The sequence below is a fragment of the Martes martes genome (genome assembly GCF_963455335.1).
Source record: "Martes martes genome assembly, chromosome: 13".
Lineage (NCBI taxonomy): Eukaryota > Metazoa > Chordata > Mammalia > Carnivora > Mustelidae > Martes > Martes martes.
Window position 1 is genome coordinate 44,648,680 of NC_137901.1, and position 19,050 is coordinate 44,667,729.

A 19,050-nucleotide genomic window follows, 5' to 3' on the forward strand; every position below is an offset into this window, starting at 1 on the left:
CGAACGTGAGCTCCCAGCTCCTGTGGCTGCTCTGGGATGTGGCGGGCAGTCTCGGCCCAGTGGGGGCCTGACCCACAGCTTAGTGGCATACGCGTAGACCTGTCACACAGGAATGGAGTTTTGGGGTATTTCGTCCTGCTGAGATCTTTGCATTTCTCCATGTAGCGCAAAAAGAAGGATGATTTCTACCTACCGCGGACTTTTCTTCTGTCCTCTTCTTCTAAAACACACATTCTTATCAGTTCTTAGAATTTTCTAGGAGATCATGTGGCCCACCAACTTGTGAACTAGAGGAAAAGAAAAAAAAAAAAAGAGAGAGATACTCTTATCAGTGAGTGGGGCAGTATATTTAGAACAGTATGCAAAAGTCCAGGAAGCCAAGATAGTTTTGCCTTAAAAAAAAAAAAAAGAGCAGTGGGATTTCTGAGCACGCAAGGCAGATAAGTAAATATAGAAAGTGTCTGAAGAGGGGAGAGTGTTTTACAAATAGGCATTATACGCTTGATGCTTATGAGACACCCTGTCCTCTCTCCCCTCCCACCCACATCTAGAGGAGCTCCAAGGCAACAGTTTGCTTTGTTATTGTTGCTGGGACACCCCTCCTGGTTCTGCCTGGATTTGGGGGCTATGCCCAGATCCTCTAAGGGAGCTGATCTTCCCCAGCTGTGCTGGTGGGTAGAGGAGGAGGCAAGAGCCTGTGTGGGCTCAAGTCAGGAAAAAGGGAGTTCTTCTGCTTGGTGTTGATCATCTGAACTGGAAGCACACTGTTTGGGCTTTGGGAAGGAACCAGTTGCTTTTTCAAGAACTTGTGACAGTGACAGATAGTGGGTAGCTTTATGGCACTACCAGGCAGGACTGATGTAGAAATCACTGGCATCTTGATCACTGCGTGAAGACCCATTTTTTTGTTTGTGTTTTTTTTATTCTCACTCTGCTGCCTATTATTTTATGAAAGAAGGGGAAAGTTGAGAAGAAAAAGGAAATATTTTCTCTCTCGATTTCCAGATTCAATTTCTGCATAGTGAAATGATTTTTTGAAACACAAATGACTGTTAATTCAATTATCAAAAAAACTATGTCTTTTTAAATGAAATGGTGCTGTCAGTCAGTTATTCCCGTACTGAGTCCCCACTTTCCCTAAGCGCATCGTAACAGGTGCTCCAAAGTCATGCTACGTGATGGCTGTATTTCCCAAGAATATCATGATGTAAGTAAGTAATGTTTCTTTTAAAAAATACTTACTTCCATTCCCTCTAAGCTAATACCAACCTCAACAAAAGAAAATCACTGTGCCTCTTTCAGATGAGCACTGAGTTCTGGGGGGCAAGCCACAAAACTTACAGGAGTCAAAAACCAAATCCTTAGCCATAGCAAAAGTCACCGATCTGATCTGTCCAATTTTTAAATGCTACTCCAGGAGGGAAGTCAGTAATTACCCCTCGTGCATTTGATGTTAACTAGGAGGTTTTCTTTGAATGCTCATTACACCTGGGTGGGTCCTCTTACAGACTGAAGCCCCGCGCCGCACCCCTGCATCCCCCACCACGGGGGTTTCGGCTTCTCTGAAGCTCCCGTCTCACTTGGCCTGTTGCAAAGATAGGATGTAGAAATTCATTGGAGGCTCTGTTTATTCAGTTCCTCTCTCAAATAGTTTGCCACTTTTCGAGGCCTCGAACAGTGTCTCATTGGGAGAGTCTCCCTCTGGCCACCTGTGCACGGGCATTTCTAAGAGTCTACTTTCGGTTCCTCATTATCCACACCTTGAGGCATGTACTGCATTACGTGGTCTCTGTACTCTGGATATCTGCACTGTCTCGAATGGCAACCGCTTGCCCCGTGCAGCCATTGAGCACTGGAAACATAGCGGGTCCAAATCAAAATGTCCTAGATTGTAAAGAATTAGGACCCCACCCCCCAAAAGTAAAGTATCTCAATGGTTTTTTTATTATTGATTTCATGTTGGAACGAGAATATACTGAATTAAATAAAATGTGTCATTAAAATTAATTTCACCTTTTTCCTTTTACTCTTTTAATGTGGCTCCCAGAAAACCCCAAATTACACGTGTCTTGCCTTTTTTTTCTATTGGACAGCACCGATATATGCACAGATTTTTTAAAAAATGTCATCCAACCTACTTGTCCCCCAACCTGATACTTCCAGGCATTATACTTGAATTTCTCTTTCACCAACTTAATTAGAGAAGATGAAATTGCTCACCTGCCTTTCCCCATCTTTCCCTACACTTCCTTGTCACCGCCGGGCCACAGTATCATGGGAGCGACATCAGAAATAATTCATGGTTTGTTAGTCCCACGTTTGAATGCTGACTCTGCCATTTAGTCGTTGTTTGGCCAAGGACAAGTCCAGTTTCTAAGCCCTGCCTTCTCTTTTGTAAAATAGACACAGATATGTCTTCTTGCAAGGTTATTGAGAGGATTAAATGTGATTACGAAAAGCACGCCATGGCCTGGTGCCCAACACATACTATTGCCTTTATGCTTAATCTTCTGCCAAACCCAGCAATTGTTTCTTTTCGGACCGCCTTCCAAATACCAAACATATCCCATTCCTTCATTTCCTAGACCGTGGAAACAGGCTCACTTTTGGATTCTTGCCTGAATTACTTGTAGGCTCGAGGGACTCCTAGCTGGCACCTTCTGGTCCTTAATCTTGATGCCCCTACCCTACCTGTCCCAGAACTGCTCAGCTGTTCCAAGATCATCTTTATTGTCAGGGAGATATTTTTAAGCCTCTGTTAGACTCTGAAACAAGCCTTACAAAGTGACTTCTCTTTCTGTTTTTTTCACCTAAAGCAGACGACAGTGGTTTAGATGTTGAATTGACCATTCTGCTCCCTCTTGGATTGTGTGTGTTTGTGTGTGTTCGTGAGTGGGTGGGTTTGTGGGGGGAGTTGGGGGTGTTTGGGGGGGTGTGTTTTGTAACTCACCCGCTGTTCATTTCAAGGCAACGGTCAGTTCAGTGGGACCCATACATAAATGCTCATAGTCAAAGATACAGGGAAGAAAGTTTCATGCTTTTCTTATATATGTCAGCAGCTCCTTCCAACTTCTGAGAAAATCTCTTTGGGGATAAATCCTAGGAGATTAGGTTGCCCATAACCATGGAATTACAAATAGCTCTAGCTGTAGTTCACTTTGAACCCTTCCCACCCTGTGGGACCACTCCCTGCCTCCTCCCCTCCTCAGCAGACCCCTGATCTTCTCTCACTTGCCTTTCCCCTGGTGTAGCCCAGAGGGGAGGAGAGCTTTTTCCTTGGTTTCGTTTTCTAGGATTTCAAGGGGAAACTTGTAGTGTAAAAGTCGTAATTTGTTTGTAGTTAGGGATTGTAAAAGATGTCATGTTTTTCTACAGTTTCAAAGGTCCTGCAAAGAGCCTTTATTCCATTTTGAAATATTTCAGGTGACTTTTTATTCTGTCTCTGTATATCGCCTTCTTGGCTGAAGACTACCCTTAGAACCCCAGAAAGTGGTACAATGGACCACACTGCGAAACATGAGAAGCACCTGGGAAGCATTAAAAGGCCATGCACAGTCCTGCCCCAGACAAATAAAATAGGATTCTCTTCGATTTGCCCAAGAGATCCTGATTTTCATCTGGCTTTGAACAACACTGAGACATATGGTCCCTCCCAGTGAATATAGGCTGCTTCCTCATTGAATGGTTCCTGCTGTATCATAATGGCCATCCTGCCAAGAGAAAATACCTTTTGATCTTTATTTCCTTGATGACCAAGGTCACCTGGTTCCATTGTGTGTGGGTACCCTTGTGCTTTTATTTGGCGGGGGGTGGGGGGGGGTTCGTAAGCCCTGAGTAGGGATTCAAGAAGCAAGCTGACTTCTGCATTTTACAGCAGGGTTCACCACTCACATTATTCACGTCCACCATCAAGTGCTCTCTTGCTAAAGGGACTGCAGGTTTCAGATTAACTGCTGTATCTCATATAGCAGTGATGTGCTCCGTGTTACTGATGTTTTGTGTAAGATGCAGAACAGCTCTTAGCGGGTATTTCGGAGGCTGCGGTTGATCACACCACCTTGGGGATCAAGGAGATTCCTGACCGGTCCCCGATTTCAGTTGCCATTTGGAATTGGAATCACCCAGAAAAAAAGCCAATTCAGGTCTGCAGTAACCTTCCATCAAATAAGTAAAACAAAACAAAAGTCAGAAAAATATATCACCATTATGAAAAGATTTGTAATGGCTTTACCAAGAAGATAGAACATTTTTTACTTGACGGTTTGCCAGTTTGATTGATAAGTTGTAAGGATCTAGACATGGGAGGTGGGCCTCACTAGGACTCTTGCCTGGAGCCCTGCACGTTTTAACGACAGACCCAGTTATATCTGATTTAAAAATCTAAGACCCCCATTATTAACATCACTGATAACAACAAAATCTAGATAGCTAAGTCATTTGTCTTAAGTAATTAAGATTGGTACCAAATGGCATGGCCTCTTTAAAGTCTCCTGCTGTTGCCCCCGAAATCTCTCTCTAGACACCCGTGCATGTGTGATGCGAAAGTAGCATCCTGTTCAGGGCATCTGGGAGGCTCAGTCGGTTAAGCATCCGACTCAGTGTCAACTCAGGTTTTGGATCTCAGGGTCATGAGTTCAAGCCCCGAACTGGGGGCTCCATGCTGGGCGAAGAGCCTACTTGAGACAAAACCAAAACATTCTGTGCTTTAAAAGAAGACACGTGTCTGAGTCCAAAGTTAGGTCCATTTCATCCTTTACTACCATCTCGAACAAAGCCAGCACTACTAGTGGCTGTACTGACAGTTATTCACACGTGGGATTTTTGAAACTGGCAAGTGAGCTGTTAGGGTAATGAGTGAAGCCTCTGGGGTGGTCATAAGGCAGGGGTCTTGACCAAAAGAGCCGGTCAGCCGGCGACCTAGAGGTGAAAGACAAGGTCTCGTGTTACAGTCCCCTGAGCCATCCGATCTGACTGCTTGACAGCGCTTTTGTATATTTTAAACATAGTACATGAGTTAACTCCCACATAAGTGGATTATGCTGGATTGATCGCTCCTAAATAGCAGCAAGTCATGAAGCACGCTGGCATACGTAGGTAATCGCAAAACTCAAGACGCTGGGCTTTCAGCCTCGCAGTCAACACCCATGGCCACCCAAGGGCTGTGTGTATTTGGAGCTTTAGGACAGAGATGCCAAATGTGTGCGCCTTTGCCAGCAGAGATCCGACTCCTGGCGCGACTTCACTCTCTGCTGCGTGAGCCATTAAGGCATGGTACATGGGGAGCTGCCCTGGGAGGGAGGTTGGATGAGCGCACACTCAAGGGATTGGCGCACACGCTCGAGGGACGACTGCACGCGCTTGTCTGGAGTTCCATGTCATTGTTCTAGGCCAGACTGGGAGGTGTTCTGTAATCCTGGGTCAGGGCTGGGGATTCTGTGCTGTGACTCTGTGACTTCACGGTTCCAATTTCATATGACAGGCCCTAGACACGGGTCCAGTCCTGTTGTCACGCAAGCCCGCATTTTAGGATCCCAGCAAAAATGTCCCAAAACATAAATGCATCCTTCTTGACACAGTTCACTGAGTTATCTTGCAGAATTATTGCAGGGCACTGAACAGGGGGCTTTTGATTATAACCTACTCTTTAGATCGGCATGAGTTATAATGCAGCATCTGTGGGGGTGATCGGTGTCCGGACTCTTGGTTTCAGCTCAGGTTGTGAGCTGGTGAGATTGAGCCGTCATTGGGCTTCGCACTCCATGTGGAATCTAGTTAAAACTGTCTCTCCCTCTCCCTCTGTCCCTACCCGCTGTGCTGCTTTCTCTCTCTCACACACAAATAAATAAATCTTACAATGCGATGTCTATCTCAAGTTAAAATATATATATATGTATATCACAGAACAGATTATTGGGGAAGTAGAAGTCATCCTGAGATGTGAACTCTCAGCACAGATGGAAGGAAGGCACATATCCTTGCTGCTTTGAAAACGCCCATGGAAATGCATAAAATGAGGACAGGCTAACCCAATGGTGAACAGTTCTGATTGCTAAGATGGGTTGATCTTTTAAAAAAGAAAATTAGTTTATGGGGGAGGGGAGTTGAAAAGGAGGTAAAGCACCTGGCAAATGAAAAATGGAAAGTTTCTCCAGGGTAATCGGGGCAATTTTCCTCTTCTCTGTCTCTTCTTGTCATCTTGCAATATTGCTTTTCCAAAATTGCTCCTCAGTTATATAGGCAAAGAGTAAAAGAAAAAAGCTTCAAAAGGCTTTTTTTTTTTTTTTAAATGATGAAACTGGACTTTTCTCTTCTGTACTGAAAAGCCAGGAACTTACACTCCACTACTGGTGGATTCAGCAAACTTCCCTTTACCCCTTGGGAAAAAGCAGACCTCACTTTTAGAGTAATTTAACTCATCAAGTCTTGTCTTAGAGAGGACTTCAGAGAAAAATGTACCCATGCTGTAGCCTGTAGTTTTCCCTGTGTTCTGCCATCCACTGGATTTCTTCTGTGCTCCCCAACGGCCAGGACGGATACTGGCCAACCAAAGTCCTTGCTCTCCTGTGGTTTATGCGGGGAGCGGGGAGGACAGACGATGAGTAAACAGTCAGTTAATGGTATTTGAGTTAGGACCAACTGAAGTCGTAAGAATAACACGGAGAATAAATACGCCCACTTTGGGATAGAGTTTGCCCCTGTATTAAGCCAAAAGATCATTTTATTCCTACATACTTGCTCATCTAAATTTTCCAAGACAAAATCTGGTTGACGTGCCAGTGCAGATTTAGAAGCAGACTTTTGTCGCTTGGGTGTAACACCTCAGGTCACCTTGCTGGAGTTCTGACCCTAACACCGTTCCTGATCCGTTTTCTTTAATTTTTGCATTCGTTGGTCACGGGAGTGATCCTTGGTTTTGATCAAAAGAGTTAAAAAGTAAATAAATGTGGGCAGAAGCCCCTTGGTGGCAGATAACGAAGCTGGCTGATCTGTGGCCAGCTCCTGGCTCAGGCAGGGAAGATGGTGAAGACCACGCGCCGGCCTGGACCTCCTGATGGCAGAGCCTTGAGGGTGGAGAGGAGCACCGGGTGTCTGGCGTGAAGCAGCTCAGGGCTGGACTGTGGGTCGTTTTCTCGATCTTTCTGAACTTCTCCCTCGCCAGGAACTCCACCTCATTTTCAGTAGAAACGCTGTCCCGGGAGAGCTCTCTCTTACTCAGTCTCCGTCCTGTATTTTTCATGCTTAGCGTTGTGCCTGCCACCGAGTGGACGTTCAGAAGTTGGCTTGATAAATGAATTAGTTCTTGGGTGAAATATTGTGCATGCAGGCCAGGTCCTCAAAACAGTGGAAGGCAAGTAATGAGTAACAGTGTTCCAAGGCCAGGCTGGGCTCATTACCTGTATTTCTTATCTAACGTGCCACAGTGATCTTAGAGGTAGGGACTGTCATCTGCCCCCGTGCACAGCTAAAAACACTGCCACTCTGAGACAGGGCAGAAGTCCTACTTCCACTCTACCCTAGGCCCTCTGTGGTTTCGTCTTCTCTAGCTATGCTTCTCAACCCTGGGGGAAGGTGAGAATCTGTAGGAGCCCAAAGCAGGCCACCAACCTAGCCCTTCCCGCCAAGATTCTGATTTCATTGGTCTGGAGCAGGGCACGGAGTAGTCTCATGTTTCTCATGGCCAGCCACATAGTCTTCCTTACCACCTTCTGGAACTATGTTCTAAAGGTGGTCGTGAGCCAAGAAGGCTGGTCATCCACAATAAGTTCAAGCCACTTGTTTCTTAAGGTGGCCTTCACCTAGTTCTTCAGGTGCTAGGTTAACGTTGAGGACCCAATGGTAGGCCTCGTCCGATCGGAGCGGCAAAGAAGTACCTGCTTTTTTCTTCGAGGCAGAGCCCAGAAAGGGATTTCTTAGTCTAGTCACCCAAAGGGAAGGAGTCAAGACAAGGGAATAAATCAACCAGGCAACAACCCAGATACCAGTGAACCGGAAGAATGGAAGGGGAACACCTGTCTTCTGAATGTTTTCCTCCACCAGAGTCAAAATACAGATTCCTGGGCCCCGCCCACCGTTGGCGTGACCAGCAGGTCAGGATCCGAGGCGAGTCTGTGGTCTCCGTTAGCATCAGGCCATCCACCTGATGCTCAGAGTTTGGGCACAGGTCCTGCAGAGGAAGGTGCGGGAGAGAAACGTGCCAACATCCCCAGCAGGGTGGGTGCACGGTGGCATGACAGGAAACAGGTCATTAAAGTGAGACTTTTCTGACTGATTCTGGCTTGATTCCTGTCACTTGGGACAATACAGTACTGACGGGACTCCTTTTGATGTATCATAATGAAGAGTGTCATTGAGCAATGCCAAGGTCATTTTTACTCTGTGTTTTTTATTGTATTTTCATGTTGCCCCTCATCATACAAGAAAGTACTTTATAATAATAAACTCTGTATTCTGTTTACTTGTTCAAAAAGTTAATTTATAGGTAATTCATAGAAGATTCTGGTCATCTTTCCCGAAGTTAATATGTGAAAAATATACTTCCCTTTACTATGTCTTAAGGACAATTCCATTAAAAGGACTTAGAATTGACAGAGTTATTTCACACAACCCAGCTTGTGGATCTCATGTGACTTTGGCTCCTCAAATCATGTAGTTTCTTCAAAACAAAACCAAGTGTAGCTTCTGTCAGCCGCATAACCGATTCTGGTGGAGTGCTTCCTTTGAGACCTATTTTATCGCAAACGAGGACCAACACTGAAACATTTTAGGCAAATTTCCAAAAGATTGAACTGCATTTTGGTCATGGAGAGAGTTGTGTGGGCAGCAGTATTACACCCCACAGTGTTATTCTCCTCTCTGCCATGTAATTGTGGCTAGCCTCTTCCCAGGCCACCATGATCCACTCTAAAAAGAGATGTGAAATCTCTTTGTACCAGAAGGGAAGACACTGTGAGGTTTCCATGCTGTGTGTGTTTGTGGCTGCAGTAAAACAATGCAAATTATTCTCAAGTTGGGGGAGTCTTCTGTATTAAGCCAATGCAGAAAATAAACGTTCCCCCCCACCTTAAATTCCAAACAGAATCATTTATCACTCAAAAAACCCAAACACATTACATTGTAATTGGCATTTGAATTTTGAGAGTTTAAAAAATAATAGTAAAGCCAAAATGAGGGGCACCTGGGTGGCTCAGTCATTAAACATCTGCCTTTGGCTTAGGTTATGATCCAAGGGTCCTGGGATGGAGCCCCGGGTCAGGCTCCCTGCTCAGTGGGAAACCTGCTTCTCCCTCTCCCACTCCCCCTGCTTGTGTTCCCTCTCTCGCTGCGGCTGTCTCTGTCAAATAAATAAATAAAATCTTTAAAAAAAAAATAAATTACCCCCCCAAATAAATAAATAATAGTAAACCTCAGAAAGTCACACTGAGGGATCCCTGATGGGCCCACTGAACACACAGATGCCCTCTGCTGAAAGCCGAGGTATGTTCATAGAAAAATCCGGTCCACTATATCTGCTAGACCGTTTGCTCTAGTATCATTATGGAAGTAACCCATTAAAATGCCATTTCTTTTCAGTAAAAATGCAGGATTTATGTCTTCAACTAGATGGATTATTCATATTCTTCCTCTGAAAGATTATTCTCAGGATGCCTAGAGATAGAAAGTAGAACAGTTGGGGCACCTGAGTGGCTCAGTCGGTTAAGTGTCTGACGTCGGCTGAGGTCATGATCTTGGGGTCCTGGGATCAAGCCCTGTGTTGGGTTCTGTGTTCAGTGGGGAGTCTGCTTGTCTCTCTCTGTCTCTCTCAAATAAATCAAATCTTAAAAAAAAAAAAAAACAACAATTGGTTCCTAAAAACAGTTGGTCCTGGAGAAAGAAGGAACGAAGTGGGAGAGGTAGAGGGGTTGAGAAATGAGTTGTACTCTTCCAACTGTATGCATGTCATGTATTCATATTCCAAAGGCAGGCACCCAGAAGCTCCAATCTGGTGGCGATCCCATTTGCAAAAGAAATTTTTTTTTTTAAGATTTTTATTTATTTGACAGAGAGAGGGAACACAAGCAAGGGGAGTGGGAGAGGGAGAAGCAGGCTTCCTGCAGCGCAGGGAGCCTGATGCGGGGCTCGATCCCAGGACCCTGAGATCATGACCTGAGCTGAAGGCAGATGCTTAAAGACTGAGCCACCCAGGCGCCCCGCAGAAGAAATTGTTAAAGAAAAAAAAAAATCAGTGTCTCAGTCCCCCAGTGATATCAGCTATTTGCTGGGCCATCTGAATCTAATCAAGATCCAGTGTCAGTGGAAATGACGCTGTCACTGGGTAATGGCTTCCTGCTGCTACATAAATGCCATGTGTCAGTTTGCTTAGTAATGACATTGCCGCTTATCTTTTTCGGTGGTAACGATTATTTCTACTTCCGCGCTGTTTTTCTTACTGTGTTCCCATATTCAGAAGATAAATTACGACTGTGCATTCCAGTAAGCACCGCTTTCAGACAGCAGCGAACCTTGCCAAGCCAAGGGCTTCGTCACTGGGAGGTGGATCTGAGCGCGCCCAGACTTGCTTTCGTGCTCTGAGCCCGATGTGTTCCAGAACTCCTGCCCAGCTTCATTAGACTTGTCAAGGCCACTGCCATCCCTCCGAAAATTGATTTTTTTAAGAAACAGTTTAGGAGGCCCTGAGGGCTTGAGAGCTTACCTAAAAAATGAAAACTCCTCCAGTCTCAAAGCAGTGAGAACAGTCAATAGCAAAGCAGAGAAGGATCTTTTAAGTGTATCCCGCTGCTCCGTGATCTGAGGGACCCTAAGGAAGGTTCTTTATCAGCATGTCACCCTTTTGATAAGACATTGCAGAAGGAACAAGACGGGCACGGAGGGTGGGATTCAAGAACGTTGTAGCACACATTAAAACAGACTGGAATAAAGTTTGGAACAACCAAGTGAACCTAGAGAACCGTGTTGAATATGGATGAAGCTCTAGTCTTCACCATGGCTACGTGTCTGGGCTGGTTACAAACACCAAACAATGGCAGTACAGTTTATATTCCAAGTGCACCTTCTGTGGGGCTCTTAAAGAACCCATTTGTAATCCTTTATGTAGATTTCAGAACTTCGCAAAAGCACTTCCTAGTCAAATGAGCTCTGGCTTCAGTGTGCTTTGCCTGAAGGACTTTAAAATGGAGCAGCAAGTAAGAGAAGCAGTGGCGTCCAATGACGACTGTAACTTGTCACCTTCTGTTTAATGATCATCTGAAAAAGAAGAGAAAAAAGAAGAAATTCTTGTTATTAGCCAGAACAGTCACTTCTTTAAAGTTTTGCAGGTTAGGGCTTGGTTCTGAGTTTTGTTGGAAGGGGCAGGGAGAAATTCAGACGGCTAACACCTACCGCTGAGGTGTGTATGGACCGGCTTGGGGCCCAGGGGTAAATTCTTGCTCTGTGATAAACCCCAGCAGGGCGGAGATGGTTACACAATTCGCACACCTACAACAGCGCATTGTTGACCGTGGCATAGCCAAAGGCAGGATGCTGTCAGCTCTGTGTTCCCTGTTTCCCAACCACACACACCCGAGAATGTTGTCTTTGAATCATGAGCTGATAGAAACTTAGTATTTTTCATATGTCATTTTGACGGTGATTATTTAAATACTCTTGTTACATAATTTCAGAACCATAATCTTCTCATGATAAAAGGTCCACCAGGCACATTGTCCATCATGATTTGAAGAAGCAGTTGGAATTTAAAAAAAAAAAAAATGGCAGTATGGACATCTTACATGTTCTTTACAATGTTGATCTACTTTTGAAGCTGTATAAATGGGACTCTTGCCCAATTTGCAACTTGCTTTCCTTCTGTAGAGGGGTAGCTCGCAGTCCTGGGGCTAGATCTCCTCTCTTTGGCTTTGTCTGTGAAAGCCTAGTTTCTGAACATGCTTTCAAACTTCCTAGTCACTCCGAAGTGAGGCAGGGATGGAGAAATTCAGTAATTTTCATTCATCCAACCACTTGAGCACTTGAGCTGTTACTCTTGAGCACTTGAACTGTTCTCTGTTGCTGCTGTAAGACCTTTGAACGATGTCAGCACTGGGTGTGTGTGTGTGTGTGTGTGTGTGTATGTGTAGAAGCAGGGTGGGGGGTTACAAAGGACTCTAGGTAGATTCACTCACTTTCTTCCATACATCTTCTGTTCGGTTTTTAAAAAGCCATTTACCTCATTTTTAGGTAAATTGTATTTTTTTCTGGTTCTTTCTGTTTCTATTAAGCACCATGTTAAGTCTCTGGTTTTTCATTTATGGGTACTCAGCAAAATATTGAAGTACTTCATTGTACACTGCCGTTTTGCTGGCCCCCATGACAAGCAGGCAAAAATTGTCAAGTTGAAAATAGAAACAGCTGGCTTCACCATAGTCCTCTCCTAGTGGCATATAATGTATATAGTGCTTTTATTTGAAGTGACTACGATGATGTGTTGTGAGCCAGCTCCCAGAGTCTGGGACAGTAAAACAGCAGAGGAGATGGGGACAGGTTCCCTTCCACAGGCTGTTGTTGCTGACAATCTCAAAGTGCCCCGGAGAGAGTGGCCACCAACCCCCGGCCCTTCATCCAGATCACAATCCCAGGGGGTGGGGCTGAGTCCACCCTGTTCCTTAGGAGCCTGGTAACCAGACAGACGAATCAGGACCCGTGTCCTCACATAGGAGAGCCCTCGGTCAGTCGTGAAGTCTGCTAATATTCAGAAGCCCAGGAGCATAGTCACTCAAAAAAGGGATTAAAATCAGTGGGATCACACTGGGAAGAGTTTGCTTGTGTAATAAGAAACTAGAAACAGGAATGGCACTGCAAGATGCATGAAGGCTGGTGGGAGGGGCCAGAGGAAGGGGAAGGGGGGCAGAATGTTCTGGGACAGACAGCCACTGAGGGCTGGGGACAGCACGGAGCATGCGGGCTGGCCCTCACTCTGCAGGGAAAAGAGCCTGCAGAGCTCAGCGCCCCTTGGCGAGTTATCTGTTTCTCCATCAGTTGAACCAAACTACTACTTTATGGAGTTGTGAGGTGTGACTCCAATAATCTATAAAGTTGTCGTTTTAAAGATTTTATTTGTTTATTTATTTGACAGCAAAATCACAAGCAGGCAGAAAGGCAGTCAGAGAGAGAGGGTGAAGCAGGCTCCCTGGTGAGCAGAGAGCCCGATGCGGGGCTCGATCCCAGGACCCTGGGATCATGACCTGAGCAGAAGGCAGAGGCCTAACCCACTGAGTCACCCAGATGCCCCAGTTTTTAACATTGTGTCTAACAGGCTCGAAAAATGTTAGCTATTATAACGTTTTTTCTTTGAAGAGTAATTATTATTGTAGAATGGAAAACATATTCTAGAGTTTCAAATCAAGAGAAAAAAGGAGTGTCAAAAATCCCTCCCAATATAGAACAGACTGTTGGGAGGAGGGCAGGGTGGGCGATGGGGCAGGCTCGTGTGCACCTGTGCACGCGTGCATGCCTGCCCAAATAAAAAGCAACAGCGAACCTAAACAGGAACTGCTTGAGCCGAAAATACCCAAGTGGGCTCCCAGGGGAGGATACGATGATCTGATCCTGGACTGATCTTAGAAAAATAGCTCTAGAAATCATTTTTAAAGCAGGCATTTGCTTGAACCAAAGAATAGGACCAGGTGACTGTGAAGGTTTTCTTTCAATTCCAGATGCACAACAGGATTTCATATACAGTCAGAATTCTGTCTTGGCATAGCCCACCATCGCCGAAGGACGAAAATCTGTCAGCATCTCCTGAGCGTGTGCCAGGCAGGCTCAGTGCTCTGCCAAGGAGCAGAGTGAGCGCCGGGCGGTCAGGGAGTGGCTCCGAGCTGGGGCCCGCGGTCCAGCTGCCGGAGTGTCAGTTCTGGCCTCAGGGCTGAGAAGCTGGTCACGGCAACCCCACAAAACGGGGCTGATAGTGTCCCCTTCACAGGCGTGTTGTGAGCACTCAGTACTATGACCCGCACAGAGTGAACTCTCAGGAAATGTAGTTCTTATTGGACATCCATGTATTCGCCTAAGAATTCTTGGGGCTAAGTAGTATCCCGTTTCTCAGATGAAGAAATCAAAATTCATTGATTTGGTCTGAAAGAGGATAGAGTCAGGATTCAAACCCAGGTCTGTGAGTTTTCGGGCTGAATGTGCTGGGAGCTCCTAAGATACTCCAGAAAGCACCATGCTCAAACTCTTGGGAATAACGGTGCCCTGACATGCTCCCCGAGCTCCGCACTTTGAGAGAGCTGCTCTGCGCTTGCTGTGTTCCCACCGTCATGTTCCTTCTTGCCTGAAATCCCTTTTCCGAGCCCCTGTGCCCATCTCCTTATACTTCGTGATCCCTACAACCCTGCACAGACATTGCCTCCTGCAGGAAGCCTTCCCTGCCTGCCCTGGCCTAGCTAGGTCCCCCTCTGTCCGTCCTTGAGTCCCAATGGGACTGCATCGTGCTCATTTGAAAAGGCCTGGCAGAGCACCAGGAACACGATCAGCACTCAGTAAATGCAGAAAGAAAAAGCCTACTTAACATAAATTCTGGTGGCTTAAAAAAAATCATATTAAATGTAATAATATATTTTTCATAGTTAACAGTTAATGTAACTCTCTGAATTTAAAAAAAAAAAAAAAGGTTCTAGTCAGAGTCCTAGCTGGGGGCACTCATGAGATTCCTAGGGGATTAGCAGGCCCCTGAGTGGCCCCGAACTCCCCCTCAGCGGTCAGTAGTCCCAGCAGTGATCAGTTCTCCAAAATGCCGAGTTCCAGAGTTGTTTTGCTCTCATAGTTCTTCTCATATTTTAGACTTGCCTTTCCTTTTTCCCCTGGTTTCTTCAGTTCTATGTATCATTTAAGAAAATGATGCTGCCTCAGGGAACAGTACTGGAAACATTACTTCCCCATAAGTAGACACAATTTGTTTTGTTTGTTCTTAACCAAGAAGGTACTTTCCCCCTTCTCTTAAATTACTTCTGTCCATTTCTATAACAAGCTCTGAATTAATTTGTATCTGTGTTCATGAAATACAGAGGGAATTTTCCATGTGTGGGAACTATAAAGAACTCTTCTAGAACTGTTCTAACAGTTACAACACTTGAAGCATATTAAACACTGTTTATGATAATTCAGGCTTCTAAAACAGTAAGTGGACTGGTGATTTCTTTCTTTTTAAACATTATAATCATATCCAGCATAACCCCCCTCTTTTTTTTTTTTTTAAAGAAAAACGTTTTTATTATGGAGAGACTATAATATTGAACTTCCAAGGGTCTAAATTTCAGGTATCAATTTAGCATGTCCCCTTCCATCGTTTCCCTCCTTTCCCATCACAGCAGAAAATGGGAAGAGGCTCCCCTGGTTGCAGGGCTGCCTCCTCTCTCCATGCCTGCTGTCCTGAGTCTGGTTTTCCTGCAGTGACGGCTGTCCACACACCTCTCATGTGCAGACACACCCCCACACCCTCAAGATTGTGCGGGCACAAACACACGCACCTTCACCCAGCTCTGTATCCCATTTGCTGTCTTTCTCACGTCTCAAATATTAGGACAGAAACTTGGTTGGGAATGTAACTCGGACCAGTAGACATCACTTACTAACATAACAGACCAATTTGGAATAGTAGACATAAAGTATGAAGGTCCAAGTGCTTCTGAAAACAAAATTATTCAAAGAAAAACACTCTTCAGATGGGATTTTTTTAAAGTAATGTCCTAATGGGGGGACTAATGGCAGATTGTTTTTCTGTTCTGCTGCTTCTGTGTCCTCTACTCTACACTTTTCCAATTTTCAACATTGAGTGAGTCTTACTTTTATAATTTAAAAATATCCCCCAGATGCTAAAAGGGGTAGTTTGTCAGTTGCCTCTGAATCTCTTCCCCAGCAAAATAAATCTGGACCAGAAACTAAATGAGATCTTTTCCTTGAGTCCAAACCATATTTTCCATGGCTTGGAAGCCCAGGAGTGGAGAAAAGGCGTTTCTTGGCAAAGGGAAGCTAAGTGGGTGACACAGCCCAACCACCTCTCTCCTGCCCTTTCCTCGCCAGCTTTACCCCTTGGTCTGTCTGTGGCACTTGGTTCTCAGCCCTGGGCCACTGCGGATTTCTCCTACTGCCTCCCTCACTGTATGATCACCATGTGCATTCTGCCTCTGGAGAACAGAAAGGATTAACCTGCTTGCCTCTGGTAAAACAGGGCCCAGTGTCATATTACACGCCATGGTACTTGATGTCACATGGGTGTTCACCAGGCCACAGGAGGCAGATGGGGTGTGTGGAGGCTTGGAAGCGTTGGAAACCTCTCCTTAGCTGTAAAGTGACAAATCCCACAGGGGTGTGTCAGAATTAAAAGTAGGGTCATAGCACATAAGGGAACACGAGAGCAGCAAGGTAAATGGAGTTGGAACTTCATGTGTCATTCCTCTCCCCAGAAATTTTCATGGTCCTAAGAATGCTCACTTCTCCATCCCATTTTATGCGCCTTCACCTTGTACCAACAGTTTGGAAGTAACCTCTGAAGTCTCGGAGTGTTTTGATTGGGTTCCATTGAGTTTAGAGGACTGACTCAGTATACCTGCAATCAGCCCCTGAGTCTCAACTTTTTGTTTCACAGCTATTAAATAGATAGTTTGCCTATAAAGTTGATAATCATCAAATTTTCGTGGGATAACATTCAACATTAGCAAACTCCAGTGAACTATGAAAATTATGTATTCCTCAAGGAAAGTTGTTAAGTTGTCGTTTTCTTTGTTGGAAATTGCTCATGAAAAGGCATTGTAAATTACTGGTCAAGGACAGAGGCTTTTGAATCAGACCCAGGTTGTAACTTAAGCTAAGTGACAACCATTCTGGGCTTCAGATTCCTCATCTGTGAAATAAGAATAATATGGCCACCTCATAGGATCATTGTAAAACCAAATGAGATCAAGCCCATAAAACAGCCAGCTCACTCTTTGGTGCATAATGCAATTCAATAAATAGTAACTAGCATTAGAGCAGTTGGCCTCCATGGGCTTGAACATGACCTCTGCTCATTACCCCAGGGACAGTATGGTGGGTTCAGAGCCAGCTCTGTGTCTAGCCAGCTGTGCATCCTTGAGCATTATGTGTTTGGGACTCCATTTCTCCATTTGTAAAATGGTACATTGATCTAGGTCATCCTGGAGATCTTTGACTTCTACAAGTGTGGTTGGCAGTTTCAGAAGAGGTGCTGTGACAGTTCAAAGTGACTGAATGACTAACTGAAAACCTCTCAAGTCCATGATGTTGACTTGTTCTTCTTTAGTCTATGCTCATCCTCCTTCGCACTGGTTCTCAGCTCAGCTGTTCATCACACTTACTCGGGGAGATGCCTGGGCCCCAACCCTAAGCGGTAATTACATCAGACTATCTGGTGGTATTTTTTAAAAGCCTTTTGGTGATTCTGTGTGCCACCAGGGTTAAGAACCATTGCTGTATACAGATAACACAGTCAAAAGCAAGGCAGAGGAGAAAGGATATGGATAAGCCACAAACTGCATCTTTGAGATGTGATTTCAGATTGGTGTTTCATTCAGTCTCACTTCTAAATTGCTCTTTTCCTTAACATAACTGGAGACCAATAGCCTGACATCAGCCCCCATTGGCCTCAAAACCGAATCCAGACTTCTTGACGTGGCTTATACAGCTTTTCATGATCTGACTCTGCTGCTCAAGCCTCATTTTTCAGGTGGCCTGACTGTGCCCCAGTGGGGAGTAATCACATGCCAGGTTTCTTCTAGCTTCAAGACTCTCTCTTTCCTGTCCCTCTCCTTTCTTACCTGACCTTACCTGCCGCCCTGGCACCTGCCAACTTCTGCTTGTCCTTCAGGTCTCCACTGAACTTTCTCCTTCTCCCATGCCTCTCCGAAGTTGAGTTGGGTGCACCTCCTATGTACTCCCATAACCCACTGTACGTACCCAGTGATACACTGCGCTTGATCTGCGTTCCCAGCCCCACAGACTGGAAAATTCCACAAAAGCAAGGAATGTGTGGTTTATTCACCACTGCGTTCCCTGTATTTCACATGATCAAGCTCAGTGAATATGGGTAGAATAAATGATTGAATGACTGCACAATAAAGGGAAATTCTTAAAGACCTGAGTCACAGTAAATTAAAGAAACCAGATCCTATGAATGAATGCACAAGAAAAAATAAATTCTTAATGACAGAGTCACACTAAGGTATATCGGGCCCTATCCCTACCCTCTTTTTCATTGAAGATCATTCTTTAATACCAGAGAGAGAGGGAGCCATAGTGGGGAACCAGACTTAGCTTTCCACAAGAAGGAGCTTAATTTCCTTGGAGACTTGATACTGCATTATTTGTTCCATAAACAATAATCAACAGTGTTAATATTAAAAAGCCAGAGAAATATATTTCAGAATCTTACAATGCACATTTTTAGTGAAACTTTATAATCTTATTAATGAAATATTTACAGATAAAATGACAGGATGTTTAGGGTTTACTATTAAAATTCCACTAGGAGAGAGGGAGCAATAGAAGTATCCGTGAAACAAGCTTGGCCAAGAGTTGATAGCTTTTGAAGCTAGATGGACAACTGGGGGTTTATTATATCATTTTCTCTGCTTTGGCCTAACTTTGAAATTGTCTAAAACGTTAAAAAATAAATGTAAAAAATTACAACTGTGGAAGGATGTTTTTCTCAGCATTGCTATTTGGTTCAGTGAGTGTCAAAAACAAAACAACACACCAAAAACCAAGGCGGCCATACATCATCCGGAGCCAGCTTGGTCTTGGTCAGTTGGAAAACAGGAATGTTCTCCAAGGTTAGTAAACTGTAATCAGTTCCACATAGTTTTCAGGCACCGGAGTTTACAAATCACTGCAGTGTGATTTGTAACTCCATTCATATGTCCACAAGAAATACAGCCCGTGCCGATGATCCCCCCCTTGTTTGCTTAGCCAAACAATACTTAGCCACGGCACATTCAGAACAGACCCCAGGACGCCATTTTACGGTCCCTGGCACCGCCCTGTCCTTCCGCATTGTTTTCACAGCTC

At 44.8% G+C, this 19,050-nt stretch overlaps 1 protein-coding gene across 2 annotated transcripts in view; it reads left to right on the forward strand.

The window, feature by feature from the left end:
* The window catches only part of KCTD1 (potassium channel tetramerization domain containing 1), a 90,705-nt gene that overhangs the window by 46,319 nt on the left and 25,336 nt on the right, over nucleotides 1-19,050 (forward strand). The window lies entirely within an intron of this gene.